General features: G+C 35.6%; 1 long non-coding RNA gene across 2 annotated transcripts; it reads right to left on the minus strand.

Annotated features, from left to right (window-relative positions):
• Positions 1-11739: 11739 nt before the first annotated feature.
• On the minus strand, positions 11740-20780 carry LOC108448495. 2 transcript variants are annotated; one of them, XR_001864384.1, is made up of 4 exons: positions 20672-20780; positions 17264-17326; positions 16019-16131; positions 11740-12010 (listed from the first exon to the last, which is right to left on the minus strand). It is a non-coding gene; the product is annotated as an uncharacterized LOC108448495 (long non-coding RNA). The 2 variants fall into 2 exon arrangements; XR_001864383.1 differs by having other exon boundaries at positions 11740-14412.
• Between the last annotated feature and the right edge of the window lie 7041 nt (positions 20781-27821).

Below are 27821 nucleotides of genomic sequence, written 5' to 3' on the forward strand. Positions count from 1 at the left end.
GAGTGAATATTACCTTTTGTCGTTGATTTCAATGGGGATTGAATTTGACTCTCTCATCCTTTTTATGCACTGTCCTTTGCATTTCTGGAAAATATTACACAATAATTGCCATAAAACTATACTTTCTGCAGATGAGATTCTGCTTTATTTCCTCATTGACTGATTTAGTTTAGGTTTCCTATCATCTTTTATACAGAGCTATGACCTGTGTGTATCTGAACATATAATTTCACTAGAAAAATAAGAGACGAAACACTTTCCTTTGAAAGTTCTGTAGGCCAAAACCTGCATGTATTTTAACCATAGCATCCTAGCTTCCCTGAGCTTTGTGACTACTTTCCAGCATTACTGTGGCACAAGGTGGCTTATACCAAGACTGCTTCTTTTAGTCAGAATTGAGTTTGAATTAAATGACTATGGAAAGGGTCAAAGGCAAATTATGAAAGGCAGGACTTTCCTCCTGTTCCTCCTTAGCAATTGAATTTTAAAATGCCAATGACTTTAATCACCAGTTACAGGGTATTAAATCATACAGGGTTTTAGAATTTGGCAGAAGAGATAAAAAATTTCTGAATGGGGATGAAAGAAAACACAGAAAAGCCTATATAAACTGCAGGAAAAAAATCCTAGCTTGATATTTTACAGAATACACAGAAATAACATTTGGATAATCATTAAATAATACTGAGAAAGTCTACTGTGCAAACAAGGAGTTTCTCAGGGTTGTGTATGTGTGTGCTATTTAATTGTTTTGGATTTTTGGTTGAGATTTCTTTTCAAAAAGAATGATGTGCTCTAAAAAGAGAGGACAAGCTTAGTTCAGTTATAGCTTTCATATAATTACTACAAACTAATGCAAATTAGACTGTAGGTCTGCTCAATGTACATTTCTGTGCTTGCCAAATTATGTTTGGCAGTGTGGTCAAGCAATAACAGATGCACACTGTGCCTAGTTTTCTCGGGCTGTTCAATAATTAGGAGGGCCATGTATTATAATAAACCACATCCCCTTGGCTGAGATTTGGATGCAAATTGCACACTAATTCACTTCCAAGTTTTTGGAAGCATACCAAAAGACATGAAAATTAGGGAAATATACTATTTACTTCATGAAATGTGTTTAAAACTAAATAAAGCTCATTTGTAAGCAATGTTCATCTATTCCATCCCTGTAAAAAAAATTAACAATGAGTTCCCTTTCCTTTACACTATTTAGTTCAGCAGCTAATGTGACACCTCTGCAATGTTCATGGCATCTCTATTATTCTTGCACTGAGAGAGTACAATATAAAAGACAGTTACTCTGCTTTGTATTTCTCTAAGGTATTGCTGAGGTTGAGTGGATAATATCAGTTCAATGAAAGACTTGAATCACACTGCAATCCAAATTCTTTGCAATCAGTTGAGTTGTAATGGCATGCTGTTTATAGCAGAAAATTCGTCTTTTGAAAAGGCTGAAGATTCTTTACCCTTAGCTATTATACAAAGGTTGAATGGAGAGATTTAATTAAAAAAAAATAATACTTAATGAGGGAAATTCTAGGAAACCCAGCAATGTAATGTAATTACATGCGTAGATGTAACTACATCAGTCTCTATATTATGAAGAAACAGAAAATTAAAACAATTGAACTTATTGCTACACATATTAGCAGGCAGTTATGTTTTCCTAGAAATAATTTAATAGTGAGCTGTCTTGTAGTAACAGTTAACACACTTAAACAGAGAAATATAATACAGCCTAAAAGTGGTGTAATAGGAGATATATCTCCTTTGTTTATCGTCTACTAATTATAATGTGATTGTACCAAAGAGGGATAAGACTCCTCTGTATATGCTCTAGACAAATACAGAAAAAAAGGCAGTGAAAATGGCAGGTATCAGAACCCTCTCCTACAATATTATTTTAATTTTTTTTATTTTAAGAAGAGATATAAATATTACAAGTACTTTAAATTTTCCAGTGATGTTAAAACAGTTCTTTGCAAGAAAACAATGAGGCAAACATTTCTTGCCAAAAATATAAAAACTACTTTCAATATATTCTATACTGACACTACAATTTCAGTGACTACATTGTAGTTTTGATATAGGTCACTTAATTTTAAACTAATTCACATGGATATCAGCAAAAATCTCTATAGTAAAGCGGAAGTCAGTAGATTAATAAAGTCTTAACTACTAAAAATTTCATAATACAGAAATACAGGCATAATACAAGAGGCAAGTGTCCTACAATTAAGGTTGGTTTAGGAGGATAAATCAATGCTGTGACATGTAACTATGGCTAGACTGTTATGTACCTCAGGTTTACAGTATTATAGTAGGTGATTTTCAGGTCTTTCTTGGGTGTTTATCCTATTTAGTGGTTGTTGATATCGCAACGACATAATCATAGACTAACAGAACAGCAACAAAATTCTTGTTTCCAGCATGATGAACACAGAGTTAACTACATAAAACAGTTTTGGCAAAAGTACTGCTCACTCTGTATGTTGAATTTGAAAACAGGATAAAGACTAAATGTGATAAAGCAGCTGAAATTGTAGATTCATTTGCATCATTTAAATTAAGGAACTATGAAGAGTTTTAGGTGAATTTTGCAAAAAAATCAGGTTGAAAAACTGAGCAGCACATAAACCTCAACAGAGATAAGACCCCCCCCTAAAAACACATTAGTGGAAATGGTCTAAAGTATTTATACATAATGATGTCTTCTGAATTAGTTGTAACCTCTCAGGAAAAAAAAGATCCAGGCATTACTGTAGACAGCTCAATGAAGAGACTTGTTCAGTGGTGATTAAAAAAGCAAATAAGATGTTAAATTGTGTTAAGAAGGGAATAGAGAATAGAAAAGAGAAGATTACAATTGCATTATATAAGTCAATGGCACATTGATTACTGTATTCAGTTAGACATCTTATTTTAAAAAGACACAAATGAGAAGGTGAAATGAAGTACAATGAAAATGACAAAGGTGTTACTTTCATAGTCACTAAATCATGTCAGCCTCTCCAGAAGCATAAGGGGCTAAGTGGAAAATGTTAATCCCAATTTGATAGAACCACCCCAAGAAAGCTAACCCTTTTTCTAACACTTATCAGATGCAAACCATCTCATTTTTTAACATTTATGAGGGAGTGCTTCAGCATGCTGCCAGTATCAGATTCAGGAAAATACAGTGATGGTGTAGAGACATTTTTGGACTCCAGTCATTTTGTTGTGTGTGTATTCATTGTAGATGCAAAGTATGTGTAAATCCAAGTCATCAGTTGAGAAATAATGTAATTTCCATTCTTTATTTAAGAATCTTTCTCTGAAATTAGTCTTTTTAAGTAAACTTTTGGGTATGCTTAGCTTGTCACATTTTCTTGCAAAGGGGCATTTAGGAATTAACCTGACAAATTGGGGACTGGGGGGTGGGGGGAATTAATAATGCTTTTTAAAATGTTTTTGCTAATTCTGTTTATAGAAACAAATTAATTGAGGTCAGTTAGGCTTTATTAACATACATTTTATTTTTGTGAAGTGATGAGGATCGTCATTTGCTTGAACTGTTCAAGACAATAGGACATACATGCAGTAGCTTCCTAGACTTGGAGAAGACCTCTGAAAACATCAAGTTTGTGCATATCTCTGTCTGGTAAAACAATATGTGTGCATGTTAAACATTGAAAATAGTCCAAGAGCTGCCATTAATTTGAATTGATCTGAAATCATTATCTGGAACTGCCTGGCAGGTGAAAAATGAGTTATTTCTGCAACACTTATCTGAGATACTCCATAACTTTTGAGAAATGTACAAGAATGTCATTGTCATCACTGCTGCCAACTTGAATGGTACAGGAATCCATTAAATATGAAAGAAATAACTCATAAATTAGTTTGGTAATATACCCATGTCCAGCTGTGCTCCTTAACTGTTGTGTTCATGCGATGAACAACACACGAAGTCTCTCCGGAGTGTTACTCAGTAGAAAGATCTCCTAAGAACATTAAATAAACTTACCTCAAGTTGTGTAAACCCATGTAATGAGAAATGTCTAAAAAAATTCGGAAATGGGGCAGACCAAATACATTGTCAATTATCTTGATCTTGCCAACTATGTTCCTTCAGCAGCTGACAGCTTTTGTGACTTTCTGTTCAGTCTATTTTACTACAGGCAATAGGGTTATAGTGGCATGTATTGCATATCTATTAGATGGCTGCCTGCACTTAAAGTTCAATGATCCCTGCATATTCCTAAGAGTCACTACTCCTATGTTCCTTATCAGAATGTTCCTAGAATAATATCACCTCTACTGAAGTGTCAAGTGAAAGTCAACATAAATAAATTAATTTTTGTACATTTGACTCATTGTATAACATGCTGACACCATAATGATCACCATATTGATCATTCATTATGACTTATTGTTTTCCTTATCAGTGTCTCCCTCAATAGCTCTGGGAAGTTATACAGAATTGAAACGGGGAAATAAATTTTAATGAATTGACTATCTTTTCAAAATTCATAGCATTCAAATTTTTCAAAGAAAGAAGGGAGCATTCATTTTCAAGCATTTTCTGTTGAAAATAACCCATTTTCCAATTAGTTCACTGAAAATTTTGGATTATCAACTGTTTTGATGAAAAGAGGCAGATATGTTTTATTATTATTATTAGCATGCATATGTATCTTCCTGTTTACTTTCCTGTTAATTTCTTTTAAAACTAGAGCTCTAATTCGCAAAGGTAGGTAGTTGAATTGCCTAAATACCTCCATAGATGTCACAATAAATCTCAGTCAAATCAAGGTTTAAAGTCTGTTTTCTTCTGCAGAATAATATTTCATAAAAAACATCTGTAGATTACTCTGGTTTTATCAGTCATTTTTTTATTCTTTTTAAAAAGACTTTGGGAAGCTCAGTATAGTTATTTGCTAAGATGGTGGATAGTATGCTTTGTTCAAACCTAGGAATTCTCTAGGAATCATATGATGGCTAAGGATAAATGGTTCTCTTCCAAGACTTGATATCAGCAGTGTGACCTCTTTCAGCTCAGAAAAAAAGATCAATTCTACCCATTTCTGCCACACACTCTGCGAATATTGTAGCAAATAATCTACCTGGGATGGGATGGAAAAAAGATGGTACTTCACACCTACCTACTGTTACCTGACATTTTCTCTGTGAAAAAGACCACTTTCAGGAGCAGTTTTAGGGTAATGAATATTATTGTCCTAGATCATCTCCTTGCAACATATAAACATCACCCCCCCCCAGAGACTTAGGAGAGATCTCTCTCTTCAGTATTTCCCACAAGCTATTTTCGGTAATGTTTGGTCTATGTTATACTTTCATAGATCCCATTATCATCTTTGTCTCCACACAGACTTCCTGAGGGGAATTGAATCACCTGCAATAAGTGCAATCCCAATAAGTGGCTGGTTTGGTGCTGCAACAACCAGCCAAGGCTTTGATGCCCAAGTGTTTTGCAGTAAAGTTTTATATCCTCAGGATTTTGACAACCTTTGCAATTTTCAAGAAGTGGGATAAAACTATCTCAGAAGTGCTTACAAAAGCTGGGGACACTTTTGTTAACTGAGCTGTCATTTTGGCATGGTTCCAAGTGCACGGCAGACTCACTGAAAAAATATTGCATCATAAAATATACTGTGTAACAGAGTCTTAGCTTGGAATATACCTGAGAACATGAGGTCAACCTGTGCTTGTTATCTCATAAAGATTAAAAAAACGCAAACAACTAAAAACCCCAACCTAGCAGAGGGTTAATTTAAAACTAAGAAGAATCTACTTCAGGCAGTAATGTTTTTTAAACCTTCCTTTATAAATTTTGCTTATCAAGGAGTGCCCTTCTGGTATATCAACTGAGCCAAGACTGAGTTCTCAAATACTATGATGGCTTCTGTTAATTAGATAGTTTATCTGTGATGAGTTGTTGACACTGAGATGATTTGTGTTAAATAATTTTAAAATATTCTGTGGGGCACTAACTTAGATGCATTGTTTGTTCATATTCCAGGCCCCGGCTTCAATCTTTTTTACAGTCCTCGACAGAAATGAAGTTATGCTTCAGCAAACTTCTTTAAGTCAGAACAAGCAACATTGCAAAGATATTTTTGAGTAACTGGAATTCTCTGCAATTTTTATTTCTTTTTGTACTATGAGCTCTAGTTTAATACCATAACATGTGAAGAATTTTTTTTTTTTTTTAATATGTAAAGACTTGAAGTTTTGCTAGTTTATAATTTCTTAAATATTTCTTTTTAATGTTTTCCCTCTCATAATCCATCTCCAGTCCCCCAGTTCAGGGTAAAATGCAGGAAAGGCTGGCAGAACATGAAACTTCTTTCTACTGGGGTGCTATAGTTTTCTAAATGCTCTGTATTTTTGTAAGCTTTACTTTCACAGGAAAGATGGAAAGGCTGAATTTTAATTGTGAAGTACACTATCACAAAAATCCATGCAGTGTGCTTCAGTGATGCTTACTAAATATTACACTGTTTGAAATGAAAAAAAAATTAAGGCTGCTTGTAGATGAACCAAGGGTAAATGCTTACAGGTAGCAAGCTACTCTGGCACCATAATAATAGCAGAACATCTTTATTCTTCTTGTTCTTCTACTCCATAAATTAGCTCCCATTGCCTATCTTGCTTCTTTATTCTTATATCTTGCAACCTTCCCATTTCTCTTTACTCTTTTCTTCCTATTCACACTTTCAAAAAAAATTATACCCTTCATCTGACTGTTTTTATCCACTTTTCTCTTGTTTGCCTCCACTCCCTCTCTAGTCTATAAAGCCCCAAATGCTCCCTTTTCCTTCTCAACGCCCCATCCCTCCTGAGTGGGAGTGCTGCCCATACCGCGATAACACCTCAGACTCTGTTGTGATCTCCATTCTGCATTTGCACATGGATACAGTCCCCTAATTGAGAGACTTTTTTTTTTTATTAAAAGCATTAGACATTTATATGTAGGAATAACACTTGCAGAGACATTCTCTAGGTTAAAAGTTAAAAGGGATGTCAATCATCATACTTCAGAACATAAACAGATTGCCAGCGTGGGTTGAAAAGGAATTTTCCCCACATAAAATCATAGAAGTTTGCAATAGAAAAGAACTAATAGGTCAGCTAATCTATCTACCTGCCAATTCAAGCTTTTTCCCCAACATGTATTTTGCTGCTCCTTTGGCCTCTCAAAAATCTCAAGCAATTGGACTGTTAATGTTTCCCCATAGTGAATATACAGTCGTTTAGTGCAACTAGTTTGCTGTCCAGAGTTTTTCAGGTAGATAGTCTAAACTTTCTTTTACTACCTTCATCCCCCTAGTCTTCAAGGCACTTCCATCTATCGTATTAAATAACCTTTCTCTCCTGACTTATTTTTTATACTTTTCCATTATATATAAATTGTTGCCATGGCCAGTTTGATGGTTCCTACCTAATCTCTGCCATGCCTTTAGCTAAATAAACAATTCTTTTCAGTATGACTTCCGCTTAAAATTATACTCCTGTGACTACAACGCACATGAGAGGAATCACCTACACCATGACTGCAGGCAAACTAGAGCTTCTGAATATATGAAAAAATACAATAATAGATTTGTCAACAAGCGTATCCATATATGTGGTAATGCAAAATGAATATGCAACTAACTGTAATTTTTTGTAAGACAGCTCTTTCAGCTACATGAACTATTCTCTGGTACTCTCTTCTGTCCTGAAATTCTTTGTTCAGGAAGGAAGACAGCTTTCCAAGTAAGGTGTCTCTCTCTTCGGTGGTTAAAAAAAAAAAATTTTTGGGGATTCAGAACAATGAAGAATTTTCAATAAAATAAAAAATACAGAGAAAAGCTTTAGAGCTTGACAGGTAGGTTAATCAGGTAAAAGAGTTCTTCCCCTTCCTAGGCCACTCATAAATCATCCCACAGTCCACTAAATCAGTCAAACCAGAATTCTCCAGCATATTTTAAAATTGTCATATCCTAGCTTATAAACAACATTAAGAAAAAAAATTCACAGGTAATCCAAAAAGGCAGAGGAATATTTTGCCTGGGTCTTAAAGAGACACATACTCTTGCAAATGTGACAGAGGACAGGGTGAGAAAGGACCACATTTCTGTTCAAATGTATCACATGTAAATCTTCTGTTACTTGTGGGATTAGTAACATGCCAGAAGAATTAATAGGAAGGCGTAACTCTTCTTGTACTCTGTGTAACAGCAGTTAGGAGTCAGAAAACCAACAGAGAGAACGTCGACTTCTGCTATAAACAGCTTTCAACTACTGCCTCCAGTTTCTAAGACAAACTCTCCACTCTTTAAAACCTCCTATCATCATTTTTCTAGAGTTATGGCTTTTGCAAGTGTAAGGCTTTACTAATGACATATTTTGAAAGTCTTGAGGCCAAATTCTAAGCAGGTGCTATCCGATGAAAGTGGTTAGTGACCTTCGCTGCATTGCGTGGCCCTCAAGATACTGTCAAACTTCATTGACCTAAGGACCTCAGACATTAGGCCATTCACATCTCAGTGGTCCTCCTGTGAAAGTGTGTTGAAAAGTACAATATAGAACTTTCTGGTTTAGGTCAATTTCTACTACAATTCTAACAAGCAAGTAGGTAATATAGTTAAAATGCAGGTGATGAAATGGTTACTACAAAGTTGCTATAAAGTATCCTAACTAGACACATTTCTGTAACTCTGTTTTTATATTTCTTTACATCCTTTGTAGATTAACGTAAACACAATTAATTAATCATGAAAAGCAACTCCTACAGAGTAGAAGCAGGATTTTAGCTTCCAAAGCAACTTCCCTGCCAGACCTGAAAAATCTTATTCATTGTCAAGCAGTGTCACTCTTCTTAGCCAGCCTTTGATACCATGAGGTGCAGCAACCAAGAACTGCAGCAGTCTGCTTGTTTTTTGACATGGATACAGGATTGAAATATACTGGGCTATTTGCACCATCTGGTACATGCATTTCAGTTGAATGAAAGCAGATGAACTCCTGGGCACTTTGGTGATGAAACACCAGGAGAAAAAGAAACAAAACCCAAGAGATGAAAAAGTGTTACCGAGGAAAAGAAGCCGAATTGATCTCATTTCTGGACTACAGAAGGTCACCTTCTAGGTTTCCTCACACTTGACATGGGACTACATGTTTGACTCCTTGCATGTTTGGAGTGGGAGTGTGTTAGATTAAGCAGACTGTTCTAATGATCCTTTTTAGTTTTGAAATCTAGGGATCTATAAATATGTATATATCAATGTTGCTGTGACTATGATTTGCAGCTGTCAATCAGTTCGCTTTTTATGGTTGTAAATTTTCATTTCATAGGGTTTTTGTGTAGTCTTCTGAAAAGAATAAAAGTCTACTCCACATCTCCACATTTTAGACAGAAGAGTAATGCATGATTAACAGTATGCTGAGAGGTGTCACATTCACATTAACACTGATGTGTGAACCAGTGGTCAAATGGCAGATTACATGTCTGTCACAACACATCAGGGCAGTGTTCCAGTCTGCCAGCTTTACCCTGCCCAGCTTCTTCAAACAAAGAGTTCTTCTGAAAAATGTAGCACAAAAAAGGAATGTTGAGCCTTTGGGGGAAAAAGAAGTCTGTCTCACGGTCAAGCTTTTTGAAGTCTTAGTAACATCAAATGGCAGCAGGGGTTACTCACAGTCACATAACCTCGCAGGTTCATGGATTTCTATAGCACAAATGTTGCATATGTGGCCTTATCAAAGATTTTCTGCATGATAACTGTATTACTGAAAAAGTACTACGGCTGGCATATTTCGATTTGGAGAAAGGATGCCAATTCTATCAAGGCTAGAAAAACTCTGACCCAGTTCCAAGAGAAAAAGCAAGTTTTTGGAATATCATTTGAAGCAAGAAGTTCCAGTTCATTGAAAATGTCACAAAAAGTGCCCTTCTCCTTTTGTCTTAAGGACAGAATTTTTTTTTTTAAGTGGATAATTAACTAGCTCCTTGACTTCCTGTATAGCAAATAGTCACACCTGGAACTGAAGTGACTTTTAGTGGGCAATGATGTCTGAAGCCAAAATGTACAATGAAGCAGAACACATTTTTAATCCCTTAAGATGTTTACATATATTAAAAGCAAAATTTTAGACAATAATTTTAATATTGTTTGCAAAACTAAAAATACTATCTCAACGTTTAAAAATGCTTTCCGGGGGGTTGTGAATATCATGCTCACTGGGACGGTGCCTGACTTCTTACATGCTTTAAGTCCCAAAAGATCTGCTGAATTTTTCTGGAAGTTACATTGCTGTTCCAGCAGTACTCTCACTGCAATGAAAGCACAAATTGGAAGATCTAAAGGCTAACATGCTTAAAACTCTTAAATAACATAAAAGTTAAGTTCTATTTTCAAGAACACCCAAGTTACATGGATCTCTCTTTACAGCATAAAAACATGTCTGCTGAAGAATATTATCTAAATGTTATACTGGTAAGTAGTTGGCATATGAGCCAGTATTTGGACTCAGCCCAAAATGAGTAGTTGAGTATTGTCTTGGCTCATCTCTTAAATGTTAATATGTGTTTACTATACATAATGGATTCGACAATAACCTCTGACAACATTTTAAACATTGACTTTATAAAAATCACTCCTGATTTACACAAAAACAAGAACTGGAAGATGGAATCTATGTAGAGATAGGATATGGAAACAGACACACGCACACATGTATATACATGTATATGCATTCTTCCATATTCTATATATGCTATGCATAATCTCTGTACATAATAATATAGAATACATATTATACATTTCATAAATTATTGCATATTAATACATATAAATATGCTATTTCTTATATGGAAAATTACTTGGATTTTTACACAAATTTTGTATGCATTTTTATGCATTTTCCTATAAATTATTACCAAATTCCATCCTTTGTATGATCAAACAGCTTTTACTAAAATTCTCCTCCCTGCTCCGAATTTAAAATATTGAAAATACCTATATAGTTGCCAAGATCTATGAATTTATATAGTACATACACATTTTTTTTAAAACTAGTATATTACAGTGACAAGAAGGACTTTTTCTAATTTTCCGTTTTTTAACTCTCTGCTTTTTTAGTGAAAGGAAGTTCAACAACATTCAGATGAGCCACAATTCAGTTTGTCAGGCTTGGCTTCCTTTCATCTTTTTTTTTCTTCCTGACACTATGAACCTGCTGCTACTGTCATATGATGTAAAGTTTATTTCTGTACACATTTTGCTTCTCATTTCTGTATGAATGGCTTCTATGTCTTGAGGGATAGAAATGTTATTTTCTGTGGCTTGAATTTAAACTTCTCAAGAATAACAGAGGTATGCGCATGTTGCAAGCAGGAAAAGTACCTAAGAGGGTCTGAATTCCACCTTTACCTATGGTCTTTCAAATTCACTTAAAGTCCTGCAAACAATTATTCTTAAACAAAGGTCTCACTGTATGCTACAGCACGATACATCAAAAGTAACTAGTTGTGCAGCACAGCATGGTGTTAAAAATGATACAGCTGTATAACATTTTATGTTTAGAAAGTAGATAAAATCTGTGCACAACATAAATGATGTTCAATGATATTCATTAATTTTATTCTCTTATTCAAAGACAGACAAACTTAATGAAATGTTTTTTAAGCTCTCATAAATTCCCACCTGAGAAATGTAACAGAAGTGTTAGAAAATTGTCTAATATTACTCTGGTGGGAAAAAAAGAGACACCTGTAGAAGAAAATCCCCCACTGCAATGGAAGAAGGTTTAAGAAGCACAATGAAAAAATGTAAATGGTCTCGAAAGAAAATCAGAGCTGATACAATGGAGTTTCCTACCATGAAGAACTTTATTAACAATAGTAATGAAATAGTACTTACAAGTGGAATTTTCATATGAATTAATTATTGGTCAGCTCTGTTTCCTTTAAGTTTCATGCACATTCTTAATAATTTCTGAAGGAGAATGGTTTCTTGAACTGCAGGACAAGATTCATGGAAAGAATTATGCTCTTAAAATCACAGTTAGGCATCTAAATAAAGCAACAATATTTTATTCTGTAACATTCAAAAAATCCTTACTGAACTGATGTCTGTGTCTAGAGCTGCTCAGCATCTACATTTTCTGCAAGTACTATTCCTGTAATGTCATTAGATACATGTTGAACAACCCATACTTTCAAAACACCATGAAAAGTATCAACTAACACTCAAAGCCCAGCGTAATTCACAGATGAATTTCACAGCCCTGTGTCTGGGTCCTGAAAGTACTGCCTATACTTAGCTGTCAATTAGAGACTGAAGTGATTTAAATTATCCTTGTTAGAGGTTTGTTTTTGCTTCCGTAGTTCATTTCAAAAATTAGTTACACACATGTTATTATTACAATATAATGAGTCATCTGTTAATTATTTTTGACATCTATGATAATAAAAATATACTAATGTTCCAGTTATTAATAGAATTGGCCTATCTTTATGAAACTCGACTTGGTATGATTGTTTGACAAATTGGCACCAACTCACACTTTCATCTTTGAAATGGTGCAGGTATTTTTTGTGATGTACAACCTGTAAGTCTGTCTTTACATAACTGCAGATAACCAGGGTTTAACCCACCTTACTTTAAAGTCTTTCACCAAAATGCATGACTACACACGCTATCAAAAATAATCTTCGACCAACCACATGCTGTGTAAGGGTACCAGTGAAATACTTCATAAACAGACAGAATGCAAACATGCACAAACACACTAACCACTAATGCCATAAACAACTTCAAGCACAGTACAAACAAAATGCATGCCAAGAAACCTGCTTGAAAATGTGTATTATAGAAAAATACACTTTCAATTTCTGAATGTTATTTGACTACTTATTACACAATAAACAAAACTATGCAAAGTCCATGATGGCCCTTGAATTAAACTTCTGCCAAGTTCCAGAGACGGTTTATTATTCATTGTTCCTGGATAGATATATGTTATGTATAATATTTAGGGTACCTCTTCTTTTTCTCCATGCATGTCACCTAATAAAAATAGGCAATATATATACACTATATGCATATCTCATTAAAGAACCCCAGTAATTATTGGGGCAGAATTTGGATACTCAGCAAACATAACAATCTAAACCATGAAACCAATTTACACCCGATAAAAATCCGCATACTTCACCATCACTTTGAATCTGTAGGTACATTCACTTTTACAGAGAATTTAAATATAAGAGTTTCTTCCTTATTGGACTGATTACAGTGCAATCATGTCAAAACCACCTAAAGCCTCACAATGGCATCACAAAGTACCAATGTGGCAAGGGGCTGCCAAGTGAAACCCTTAGCCCACACTTGGCAGGCAGACCGGCTGCAGACAAATCTGAATTGGATTTATGTTAGTGAAAAAAAGAGAAGGTTGCTATTAAGTAGGAAATACAGAGAAGTAAGTCAGAGCCCAGAACCTGTCCCTCAGGCGCTGGGTATCAGTTCAGTCTGTGTGCTGGAATTTAGTCTGAGGTTCTTCCCCTCCCATCTGTTCTGGGGGAGACTGTGAGTTAGGACCAATTTTACACCCAGATTTAAGATAGAAGTGACAAAAGATATAATTTAATGAAAATTACTCCCAGGTTCTTCCTATATATTTTTACTACTGATATGAAAAACAGCAACAGTGTTGAGGCAGGCAGTGCTGCATGTTTAGTGAATGGGCAAATATGTAACTACCAACTCTAGTCTTTTCCTTGCTGGAGCTCTGACTTTGATTTTTTCCTTCTCTCACAGGTGTTTATGTTCACAAAACCTGCATGAATACTGTGATCTCCAGTCCTTTGAAAAATTCACTTACATTGACCAAAGGTTTACAGGAGACTGTGGCAGAAGAGGGAAGATAAAAAGATGGTCGGGTAGCACGTGTCTGGTTTCCTAAGGCTAAATCCACTCTTAAAATGCCTAGCACTGAACATCCAGGCTAGATTTCATTGAGAATCAGAAGTGAAGAGAGTGAGCTGATTGGTGAGAGGTGCTGAGGCGACAGGGTAAGTCACACAGACGTGAGCATTGGTTCACAGGGCTAATCAACGGCTACAAAGAAATGCTGAGGTAAATCTTTCAGGGCATGTCTAAGCTGCCATTCCAATGCAAGAAGGTTTAAGAAGCACAATGAAAAAATGCAAATGTTCTCAAAGCAAGCTGAAATTAGAAAATTACTAAATAAACCAAACAAGTCTCGCTGATGACTAAAGAGATCACAGTGTGGGCACTGATTTATCTGTTCTGATGATTTATACTGAGGCAATTTAACCAGTTGTCCATCCAGGCAGAAGAAGTCACCATCTCTGTGGCAGAGAGAGGACCTTCACTCCCCAGATGCTGCTGTTTACAACTAAGCATAACAAAATAAATGCAATTAGTGGTCTTGCAAAGTAACACAGAATTTCACATCCCAGTTTGGCTGAAAGGTGACACCTCATCTCTTCATCCATACAGCTCACCAAGATGAAGTATCCTCAGGACAATTATAATTTAAATTCAACAAATACCATAAATCTTCATTACCAGATTGCACTGATTAAACTAATCAAATTCTAAATGAATTCATTTAAATGGGCATAACTTTTGCACAAGAGCTCAGTGCTCAGAGAAGGGCCACTTGTTAATTAATTTACTGTTCTTTATTTTTAAGACTTGTTTCATTTGAAACTGAATAAACACTAAGTAAAGACCTTTTCTGAATTTTCATTAAAAATTCATTTCATGCCAAAAACATGTTTCTGATTACTCCTCAGGATTAGGAAATGCTTCAGGAGAAGGTGGCAAACCAAGCTATCTTTGATATTTTAGAATTTAGGGAAAAACACACACACAAATATTTAATCTGGTGGGCACGTAAAGTGGAAATTCCTAAGGTTTTTTTCAGAACTTTTCCTAAATCAAAATTAAGTAACAAGATAGTAGTTATTTTTCTTTTCTTTACCTTTCAGATCTTGCCTAAAATGTTCTCCTCTCTGATCTGTGCACCCATATTATCCACATATCTTTTAGCTGGTGATTGTCTGCCTCTGAAGAATATTGATTAAGATGAACTCAGTCTGCCTGCCCATGCTCAGCAGAAGCAAGTATTTTTCAGTTTTTCACTCTGACTAAAGATCACCTTGGGACAACTAATAGCACTGCCTTTTTTCAAACTGAAATCTGATCATTTGCTGCCTAGTACAAACCGAAAAACTGTATTTTTATAAGTTTAGAAAGGACTTCATCCTCTTGGTAGTAGAATTCTGACACATGATTTTTGTGGGTTTTTTTCTTCCTCAGACAAAAGGAAGCTGCTAGAGATACGGTTATTATGTTCTTTGGTTTTCTTAAGTGATTAATTACTTGTCTAAATTCTTTTGTAGCAACAATCCTCTCTTGTTGCAGTGAAATATCTTTGGTTTAAATTTTAAAAAATAAAAAAGTTAAAGCTCTGGCTTTGACATGGGTGACTATTATTTGCCTGAAACCATACTTGATTTGGAAAGTTTTGGCTACAGTGGTGCAGATCTCTTGACACAACTTCAGACTTCAGGTCAGTAGGGAATATTCAAGTTCCTTCCTGATAACTGAGCATGACTCGGTGATTAAAGATGTCAGGTGACCTGACATCTCCAGAGGTTGGCTATGGAAAAGTCATGGTCAGAAGTCTTTAAACCCATATACCTGTCTGTATGTTTATTAATGTCATCAGTAGGGGAAAATGTAGTATATAGTTTAAAAAAATAATGCTCTACTTTTTAAAACTGGATTTATAAAGTCCAAATGTTTACTTAGAAATTAAACATTTTGGTACTGGGGCCTCTAGGATATGTTGGCAGTGGAAAAACTAACCTACACCAGATGGCAGAGGTTAAAGAAATACTATAAAATATGGCTTCTATTCATACGGTTCTCAGACAAACAGAACCCCAAGCAGAAAAAAACTGTGAAAGTGGAAAACCTTTTCATTTGCTTACATTTCTCTTTGCTACTCAGCAAACCTGAGAGGTATTGTATCATCACGTATCAAGAAAGTAATATGCCAGATTGTTGTAACAGGTGGAATATGTTTGTTTGTAACACGTTGAATCTGAAATAAAGAAAGGACCAAAGTTACTAAAGGTTTTTATAAAAACATTTACAAAATGTAAGTACCTCGGTTTTGTACCTTGAAAGCTTACTGCCTAAGTCACAATTTGAGACAATAGCTGCATTTTGCACACAAAATATAAAAATTATACTATCAAATTTTCACAGGTTCAGGTTATTTGGCTAGGTGAACACATAAACTACGGAGATAATTCTGCAATAGCATTTTTAATTTAACATTTCCCGAGAGAGCATTTTTATCTATACTCCTTTCTATTTTACCTAAACTATATAATCTGTAAGCTTCACCCTTATTTCTTTGTTTCTAAAGCTTCTTAAAAACCACAACTGTTTTGTAATTTCAATGTATTTACATAGCATTTCATGAATCTATTACGTTTATAAATTAAATGCACTCATAATTGAAATACTTCTTCTACAATTTTTGTCAGTTCAAAAAATCCACTGTGAACCCAAATCTGTAAAGCAAAATGTGTGATATAACCCATTTTCTTATTACATATGTAGTCATATGATGTTTTAAAAAAAAGAGAGGAAAAAAAAAAATGATGTGAACTTGGGCACAATGGACCATGCTGTCAAAAATATTCAGTTGTCAAAAATGCAGATGGCATAAAAACACAGAAACAGATCAGTTATTGGAGGGGGGGCTTTAATAGGAACTATTGAGTGGATTTCAAAATTGATTATGTGCCTAAATATGTGGGTGGGTATCCAGTAAGGTCTTTAAGGATACCTAAATGTTTCTTTAAAAAAAATCATTTACATGAATAGTTAGGCAATTAATACCTTGAGAGACATGGTCCAATGTCCAAGATAGAAATAAACGTTCTCCCATATAAACAGAGGTCAAAAAAGAAAACAGCAAGATGTCTGAGGAGGGAGAAGCTCCCTGATGATTTGTCCTTTTCCCTTAAAAAAAAAAAAAAAAAAAAGAAAAGAAAGTAGAGGCAAATGGAAAGCTCTGCACAATGAAAACAACTACCGAGCAGTTCTTGAGAACATTCAGGAAAGACTTCACGTATTTGCAGTGTCTGAGCTACAAACCATTACTAATGAAACAGCACTACTAAGGGCATTCAAAAGGACAATTACAGTCTGTAACAAGCTACCTGGCCAATCTCAAAGAGTTCAGCTGGAGGCAGGCTCTGACTTTTCCTTCCTGAGCAATTCCCCTGAGAAAGAGAGAAATCTTGAAATACAGAACATGCTTACAACTACTGTGACTGTTCCCTCCTTCTGCCCACCCTATTTTTGCCCCTTTTGCCTGTAAGACTAGTGGCATTTTGGTGTGAATACAAAGCCTCCTTGCGATGGATATAGAGTCAAGTGTTCATAATAAACTCATCTCTTATTGCTAGGCAACACTGAGCAATGTGAATTTGTCACTTCTGTTTGGTGCAACTTTCAATTTCACCTCCAACTGTAACAATATAGCCTGCTATATTTTAGATGCCACTGTGGTTGGATGCCATCCCAGGAAAGATGTGAACTACTACTGACAGGGAGTGAATGACTGGCAATGGGCATAAGCAGTTTTTTGATTCTTAAGCCTTGACATATAATTAATTGCTAGATTTATTCTTCTAAGAAATTCATACTTCATGATTCCTATTTACTGGCTGCCTTTTAGAAAAGGCAAATTTAACAAACTTCCAGTAAGGGAAAGTTTTGTTTGCCTGTTTAGCTTTTTTTCATGTGGTATTTGTTCTGTTCATATTTTTCTGCTTTGACTGACTTTTTGAGGGGAGGCTATAAGCAAAATTCAAATCTTAAGTACCCTCAATCAAGCAAGTATCATTATTTCTAAGGCAGATCCAATTACTTGTTTGAATCAATACATTCCTTACTGCTGAATACCCCTTGCATCTAACACCACCCATTGCTGAGGAGCTCAGATTATTGCAGAATGAATTCTATAGTCACAATTTTTTCAATCTTAAACCAAACTCACCATCCAATATGAAATAAGATTAATGCTATTACATGCTATCTAGGCTTCTTTTTATTTTTTATTACAGGACTGATAATTTTGTTTTTAAAACCTTGGTGTGATTGTCTGATCTGGCTATGAGGTCTCAGCTCTTTGATCTTTAAAGAATTAGGTCTGTTTGAAGGGTAAAAAAGGGAAAACTGAAAACTGATACTGCTTCACCACCTTTGTCTAAGGCATAGCTAGAAAAAGGGACAAATTTATACTTCAAAGAAAATACATGTCTTCTAAAAAATCATCATCAACAGTCATTTCTCTAAATGTTTAGAAACATTTCACAACTACATTAACTACAGAAATATGCCAAACAACTGAGAATCTTAGTAATATTTTAGTCTTTGCATATTTTCATTGACTCACTGAAAACAAAAGGAGTTTCTGTAACTGTATGAATGAACCATGGCATGTGCATGTTCTTTTAAGAAAGGCCAAGGGTGCAGTTCTATTTTCTTAGCTCTGCTTTCATATTTATGTGTCTCATTTCCAGCTCATTGCTGATGCCTTAGTTGCACTATCCATCAACACTTTTATCCTCCTTGTTCCTCAAAAAGAACATAAAATCCTTTTTTATGTCATGGTAATATTATTGCAAATAAAAGCAAATACCAAAATCTTTATTAGTCTGCCAAAATAATAAACTATTTAATAAAAGCATGCTGTAAAAATAAGGTCATTTGCATCACTCAAGTTTCTTGCAGAAAATAAAGAGAATTATTGGTCAAAAAGTACAAACTGACAGCAATTATTTCTGCTGTTGATCCATGCTGCCTGAAAATGGGTTAAAAAATGCACTGAGGTTTCACAAGTTTTCTATCTTTAAATGTTTGCTTTTAATGCTGTAGTATACATAAGATCCCAGGAGAATCAAATTTTTCAAAGCTGTTTTTTACCAATCCTATCCATAATGGAAGAAGGAGCAGGATATACCCTATTAGAAATTTTTAATGCAAAGCTTATAGTAACCTTCTGACTTCCAAACTGCCACAAGGTTTATCATCCAAATATTTACCATTTTTATACTTCTTATTAATTGTGTTTGGTTAGGATTTGTGTCAGCTTTAGCTATATGATTTTCTTTCACCTTTTCCTTTTGCTATCCTTGCAGAAGAGAGATCAATGAAAAGCTTCTATTTAAGAAGTTTGTTAAATGTTTTAAGTTCCTCATGCTGTTAAAATCATGTATCTAATGTCTGATCCTTTTTTCCTGTACTACAAACCTCACCATTATTTTCTCACTGCAGTTTTTCTCCCCATCTGGCAGTTTTGCAAATATGTTATTTGATAGAGCACAGAAAAATCAGTTGCCGTGGTGAGATTTAAATACTGCTTGTGATGTCCCTGAATACTTCACCAGAAAAACCTGCATATTAACACTGAAAATATGCAAAATTAAGCTCATCTTATAAATTTATATAATTTTTAATTATCTCATTCATTGCACATGAAGTATTTCCTTTAATTGCCATAATCTAAATGATAAGAATGATTTTTAGAGCAACTGGGTTAAAAGGTTTATGAAAGGACTCTTTAAAATACTTATTACAATGATGTTTTGTAACTTACTCAGTTGTAAACTCACATAATTCTCAAAATACTCTCCAAGGCATAGCTATGTCACTTAACATATAGAGAAAATGAAACAAAGAACAGCTGAAGTAGCAGGAATAATGTCAAGATTCAGATCACTGGTGCTGTCTCAGTAGTTTTGGGTTCTACTGCCGCTGCTTCTTCAGTGCAATAGAGATGCTCCACTTCTTTAGAGGATTAGAATGGTATAGAGATGAAATATTTTAAAAATACATTATATATATTTAAATGAGTACTTAATGGAGCCCTGTTAGTATATTCAATCATGCTTTAAACCATAAAGCAGCCAGGAGTTATTCTCCTTGCTTCACAGACTGCAGACTGATGAAAGCTGAATTAACTCTTCTATGAAATAATGTTTAAAATGTCATGTGATATGTGCAGGGTAGATAAAAGAACGCATGTTAGGAACAGCACTTTTTTTTTTTTTTTTTTCTAATTCCGAAGGTGTGGAAATTTAGTATTTGCATCTATTCATATGTCCAGTCAAGGTTAATTTTTGTCTTGCAAACACTTGAGCTGGGTTACACACCAGGTAAAGTCATTCATATGTAGCTAAATCAGTCATTTCCAAAGTTTTACTTGTTTGGATATTGCACACAGTAACAGCAGTTGCTGAACTAACAGCTCACAGATATATGGAGGACTGTGTACTTCAGGAGGAAGGTTTTCAAGTCGTATGACAACCACACAATTGAAACACAGAATATGTCCAAGAGCTTCGGTAAGCAGTGTTATAGTTTAAATTAAAAGCACTTACATTGTATGTGCTTGGTATTTATTGGGCTTACTATGCTATGTATACATCATTAAGACAGATGGGATTTTAAAGACTTAGATAATTGTATGAATGTTAATTAGAGCTTTGTCTATTCAGGCTAAGAGATGCAATAAAGATATCACCAAATCACATTTTTCAGGATATTTTATCTTGTATTACCTGTAAAACGCAGCAGATGTGCAAAGGTCTTTTAAGGATAATTTCTGAGCTGTGTTCTTACATATAAGAGAATTAAGTAAATTGTCAGCAGTGAAACAAACCAGTGGAAGATCCCTGTAGATAAAAATTTTTGACATGAAAAGACTACAGATTATTGAAATTCCTTTCAAATTTTTTTTTAAAAAACCCACAAGCCCACCAACCAAAAACCCAAACCCAAATAAACAGCCCAGAACTGGCAACGGCACCTAGCAAATTGAAATCCATGTTCACACAGCAAAAACCAGGGACAGTCCTCCGGGTTAGTGGCATAGCTGATTATGGACAGAGAATCTGTGAAGTGATCCAGTAGTTCACAAAACTGCCTTTCAATCTCTGCACATGGATGGTAAACTTTTGCTTGTCTCAGCTCATATTCCTAAAGTTGTAATGATTTTTTTAACATTACTGTAGTAGTACGACTGCAAAGATGTTTGGTTTTGAAAATCATAATGCTTATATGAAGACCAGAGAGCAGGTGTCCTGGTTTTTGTCTTTGCACAACTTCTCAGGCATTACAGAACCATGGAAAAACTAGAAGAGATCTTTTTGTTCTAAACCAGTTCTTATCAATATAGTAATCAGAAGTACCTTTCAGACTCTTGAAAAGTATTTCTTTGCTTCAAAGCTTAAACAACATCAAAGAAAGCATACAAAGAAGTGTTGGAAAGGAAGTAACATGCCCTTATTTTTAGCACTTGCCCACTTGTCACTCTTAAACTCTCATCTGCCTTTCAAATGTAGTGTAATCTAATTTTTATGCATACTGTATGCTCATACAGACAATTTCCTCATTTCAGAGTATGTTGAGTTTGGTAAAGGCTTTTGTACTTTTCCTTAACCTGTTTCAGAAATAGCACTGTCACCATTTGTGTCAGTAACATATAGGATGATGAAAATTGACATTTTTCTATATAGAAGTGAAAAGAATATTAGTTTTATCAAAGACTAGCTCTCCTCTTCCCCTCCAGTTAGATTTGAATTTGGTCACTTCAGGGCTTACTGTGTAGGATGATTTTGAGCAATGGTCGCTGTGGTTGCAGGCCCTATCACCTAATAATTGACCATGACAGGAATTGTATGTCCGAAGCCAAGGGGTAGAGTGAATAGCATATGTCAGGGTCAATTATAAGGTGGAAGACCCTGCAACAAAAAAGACTGCACTGATTAGAGCATGATGTTGACATGGGAGCTAAAGCTTCAATGTTATTTCAAAGGGCACTGTCACAGCCACCCTTCCTCCAGGACTCAAAATCAGACACAGAGTATGTCAAGTGGTTTATACTACACATGATGTCATACAGTTCAATGGGACATTGGAAGGTAAAACTGATTTGTTGCTTTTTTTCAGCAATAAAATGCTTTCTCTGTATCACTCAAAACTAAGCTCACTACACTTTGCTAATTAGGTCAAAACAGCTCCATACTTACTAGATTAATTCTCTCTTGAAAAATCTAACTGTGAGATGAAGAGTATTAAATGTGACACATTAAAATCTGTTTTGATTGGTAAAGTTATTAATGTTATTTTTACCGGCAAAATTGAACAGACTAGGAACAGTGGAATGAAAAGAAAATAGTCATTTTTATTACTTACAGCTCTGTTACAAATATTTGATGGTACAGGAAGATTTTGGCAATGAAACAAATGGGCCAAAAAACTTGCTGTTTGCTTATTCCCCTGAAACTTCACCAGCTTTAACTTACTCAAATATTTTAATCAATGATGAACTGCAGAACCATTTAGTAAGTGAGGAATGATCTCAAATTATATACAACTACAATAAGAGACTATAGTTCCTTTTTGTATCTTCATTGCAACAATTCAATTTTCTGAGTCTTTTCACTGAAAGCTGTTTCTTTAAATTTCTGTGTCTCTGTAAAAATATCCAGGCCATTTCTGCCTACAAGATCCCAGTGGTTTAGCTCATGATGATGGAGAAGATACTGTAGCTTAACCTAATTAACTAGATAGCTAATTTCTCTCTGGTCTCATGGATTATTATCCATGACCACATTTTTTCTGGGTGTTTTTCAGCCAATAGTTAACTCCCAATAAATTAAAGCCTATAGTTTTAGATTCAAATTTTTTGGATGATGAACACATTTTAAGGATTACTGAGCCTAGTCTCTTTCTTCCTCTCTAGAATGGTTAATAGGAGATCATAGTCTCTAACATGCAGGAACACTCCAAAATTGGTCTTCAGTCTTCACTGGCAGTTAATACAGCTTCACAGGAAATATCTCATTTAGATGACAGGGTCTTGGTTTTGAATCTTGTACATGTACTTCTTTACAATGAACTCATCTTTGATTTACATTTTTTTCAATGCATCGTTAGATTAGCTTGTACATTTGTTCATATTTAAAATTTACACAAAAAATTAAAATCTTTATTTCTAAAACTCCCATTTTTTTAATAAGTGAGAAAAAGTGAGGAGAATATAAAAGTGCTTTAAACCTGTAAATCTAACATCCCCACTTAACGTTTTAATTTCAATCGAAATAGATATATGTAGAACAGAAGCTCCTTTATTACTACAGGCTTTCTGGTGACCTGGAGATGATCAGACTTTTTTTTTTTTTTTTGAAAGTATTTAAAGACTTCACATGGAGAAAAATACATTTAAATCCCATGGATTAAGCTGAACAGAAAAAAGGTAAATTAATTATTTTGGTAGTCACACTCAACAGTTTCTCTTGGTGGTAATTAATGTTAGTGCTAATAGTTTACTAATAGAGTAAAATACTAATTAGTTTACTAATAGAGTAAAAAATTGGAGCACTGCAAACTCATCTAGTCAAGTGAAAAAACTGTTCATATGTCAGTGAATATTAATTTAGCTTGCAACTAGTGCCTGATGGAAACACTGGTCATTTTGACAGAGGCATGACCTTATAAGGTTAATGTTATACTTTTGACTCTCTGAAGAATGGTAGATTGGTCAACGAAGTTCATCAAAAGCTTAGAAAAACTGATATCATATAAGGACAATTACCTATTAGTCAAGAACCTATACAATGCTACCTTAGGCTAAATTCTGTTTGTGTCATGGTGGTTAATGAATACCGGTCTGAGAGTCCTAAAAAGTTCTATACAAAGGACAAAATAGAGTTGCTGAATTTCATAGTTCTGCAGACAGAATTCAAATCACCTATGAAAATGACAAGCCTTGTCTTACCAGAACTAAGAACGATAGGATTAGCTGTATATATATTTAGTAGTGTTTATATGGAGCACTTAAGAGCAAGGAGACAATAGGCCAAGTAAGTCATTTTTCACATACAGCGCTGATCACCAGGGCCATGTCTGTGTGAATGGCTGGAGATCAACCTTAAGTCAATGTATGCGTATTTTTGTCTAAAAAGAGATGATCAGTGTGACAAGGTGCTCAAGCTAATCTTAACAGCTTGCTTTATTTAGGGCATCACGCACTGTTAACATGGTTATGCAGCATTCAGAGCAATACACTTTATATCTGTTGAGCTGTAGAAATGTAGACAGTAGGACCTGGGGTCCTTGTACATCTGAATGGGAAGAGATGCTGCCTAAGAGATTTCTTTTATTCAGATTTTAGTAGTATGTCAATTCATCTCATGCCGCCAAACTAGAATTTTTTTCTCAAAATATAATGCTAGTTTATCTCACAGAGAAATTGAAACTATCCTGCTTACTGTGAAGTAAGTGAAAATTCAGGGAAGCTGTCAATGACAGGCAGCTAAGGGAACTCTGCTGCCAGTTTCTTAGTTAAAAGTCCGATACATTCTCCTGTAAAATCTCAAACCATTTTTCTGTCTTACATAGGCAGCTTTAGGTATTAAGAGCAGCAAAAATTCTGCCACCTGTTAAATGAGGAAAACACCTCTGACTGTAGGGGAGTCAGAGCAGGACACCGTAATAAGGGGCAATAGTGGCATACTGCCAGCTACATCCCTGAAAACTCTTACATTCCCATTCTGGACCTGGTAAGCAAAGGAGGAGATGATTTTCAAAATCTTTGTTTCAAAATGGAAATATTCTTCTAACGTTATATCTGCTTTATATATGCAGTATTCTGTTACTGGTGATTATAATAGGAAATCTTTTAATTAAGAACTTCATTAGTTCACCTTTAACTGCCAATCACCAGATAATTGGCCCTTTGCTAAGAGGCACTGCAGCTCAGGTATGCTAAAATGTCTGTTTCTCAGAATAACTTACTGAAAGTAAGTTATTTTTGGAACTCATTTATAAGAGAACTTAATTAACTATTCCACATCATTAGGGATACTGCATTGCTTTTTTCAATCCTCTGACAGGTTCCTCCAGTTATACTAATTCATTATCATTATTTTCAACTTTCTAGGCAGAAAAGGGTGAAAAAGAAACACTGAGCTATTGCAGGCCTTCTGTACAAACTAGCCAGTACTCCCCCAAGATGAAAGGCAGCTTTGGTGGATTTTACTGTTTGAGCTGCTGTGGCAGTATGGCAGAATGTCTTGGGGCAAGCAGCTTGAGAGATGGTGCACTGTCTTTTGTCCACTGTCATATAGCAGAACTTTTCAAGAGGAGTGACACTACACCAGAGCTATTCCATTAGGTGAATGAGAGCGGAAAGATTTTCTCATAACATATATTCCACATAATTTGAGAACAGCATCCTTTTGGCTAAAATGCAAATTTTTTTTGAAGCACCACTTTATTAATTCAATTTTTATATACTTTGCATATTCTGGGACCCAAATGCCACTTTTTTTTATTTGTGCAAATAACTACTGATGTCCTCATCAAATGGAAGCAAAATTTCCTAAAGTGGAAATTTGGATTTTTTGGAAGCTGTAAAACTGAATGCAATAGAAACATCCGCTCAAAACCCAGCCACATTGTATCAACAATAGATTAATAATAACAGACCTTTTCAAAAATGCAGGACTTCAGAATTACTTTTTTTGCAGATCTTCTAGCAATGCTACTTAGAAAAGATGTTTACAAGTCTTTGAATATTTGTTCTAAAGCTGTCCAATTACAGCTACAGATTATATGGCCTCTCCATTTCACAAAGCAGTACAATAATTTATGTACACGATTTTTACTTTCAATGTATCATTGCTAAGTATTGCAAATAAGCATCTTCTAAGTGTTTGCAACAACTACCTGAATTATTGGTTTTGTGATAATAAAAAAATAAGCATGTATCATTCAAACCCAGAAAATATAGAGGTGATGTATCACAGAATTACCTTCCTCTTTTTTTATTTTCTGGGCAATAAATCAAATAACTTTGTTGTGCCTTTTTTTACAGTTCCTCGGAGGTCTGGTTATTTTCTACTAGTTCATGTACTATGCAGTATTGGTTCATTCATTTTAGTAATCTCTGCTAAAATCTCTCTTCTAGATCAAAACAGGTCTGCATTACCTTTCTGAGCTAAAAAGAGAAGTCTCAACCCCTAAAAAAATTCCTGCAGTTTCATCAGAATTTCACATCTAAGACACCCTCTTTTAGATCACCTAGGATGCTTTGAAGAACAGAAAAAGCTTTCAAAGATTTATTCATTATATGATCATCAATAAACTAGTAGGAAACTTTAGTGCCCTGTAAGCAATTCCAAGGCAAGTCAAATATTGTCTCATGATGACGGCTGTGACAGTCTAAGCATGAACTGAAGATTTTTTTTTTATGTGTGTTTTTTGCAATTATTCTAATGAAGAAAAATCTATGTTATGTTTACTACCTCTCCACAACTACATAGCATATAAGTTTTATATCAATTGTTATTTCTTAAGTTTTCAAAAGTGTATTTAGGAAGACATCATCATCTTCATATCTGCCCATAATTATCTACTCCTATTATAGTGATTTACTGTACAAATCATGTGCTGACTAAAATAATCTAAAAAAAAAAAAAAGTGGTTTTTCAAGCTGTTTCATGAGCTGTATATATGTAAAAAAAACTTATATACTTGTCTCACTACACATTTATTTTGGTACATTTATCACTTTAACAAAATGTTTTTTAGAATATTTTCTTCCATCTTATCTTTTCCTGGGAACTTCATACTCAACAACCTATGTGCAAGGAACTAATATAAAACCCGAGTGATACAGATTGTTATACAGTATTGTATAATATCATGTTACAGGGGACTGGTAAACTAGCACTCACAGCGCATAAAGCATTTATCCCAGGATTGAGGAACAGAGCCTTTTGTGCTATCTGCAGCGTTTGCTGCAACTAAATTTAACAGGAACCATGAACGGGCATTTGTAGTCACTGCAGGTGGCAGGCTGGCACCGCAGGGAGCGGGGCAGCCCCGAGGCTCACCCTGAGGCACTGCGCTGGTACCGCTCACCCTGCACGACGGGCTCCAGCCAGGGTACGCAAACTGCGCTCCAGTGGCTTCTTGTCCCATTTCAATCTCCCAGGCCTTTGAAATCAAAGCCTGGAGAGTGGCGGGCCCTTAGACTGATGCTCAAAACCCTGCCACAATACCACCAGCAATGTCTTCATCTGGTGGTATAGGACTCCTACAATTAGTCTAGCAATAAAGTTTATTCCGCAGAACTAACCCACACGTTTCTTCTGTGACATGGGAGAAATAAACTTGTGTGTCAGGTGTCAAAAGACTGGACACCTGGGTAAGCTTCTGACTCAGCCTGCAAACCTCCAGAGGCGTCTGTCATGTGCCCCATGGCGGGATTGCTCAGAAAACTGGCCCAAAAGAGGGATCAGATGACGAGATCAGATTTTCGGTCTGCAGCAGCTGAACCCGAGGGTACAGATGGACATTTTGTGCTCGCCTGCGAGCAGAGAGCCCTTCGGCAAGGCAGCCAGGTCAGCTCGGCTGCTCCTCCCTCCTCGCCGCCGCGATCGCTGGCCCGCGGTGACTTCTGAAGCCCCGCGGCACCTCCTGCCCTCGCTACGGGCCCTGCCGGTCCCCCTGCCCCGGGCCGCGATGGAGTTGCGACTACACCCTGCAGTCCCCCCGGCGGGCACCCCATGGGGAGGGGGCGGCCTCTCTCGGTCGGCCCTGTTCCCTAGGAAGCAGTCGCTTGGAGCAGGTCCGGGGCTCTTCGCTGAAGGCCAGATGGCAACAGGCAAACAAGGGGAAGCGGCAGGAGCGCCGGGCGAT

The sequence above is a fragment of the Corvus brachyrhynchos genome, unplaced genomic scaffold (assembly GCF_000691975.1).
Source record: "Corvus brachyrhynchos isolate BGI_N302 unplaced genomic scaffold, ASM69197v1 scaffold115, whole genome shotgun sequence".
In the NCBI taxonomy this organism is placed as follows: domain Eukaryota; kingdom Metazoa; phylum Chordata; class Aves; order Passeriformes; family Corvidae; genus Corvus; species Corvus brachyrhynchos.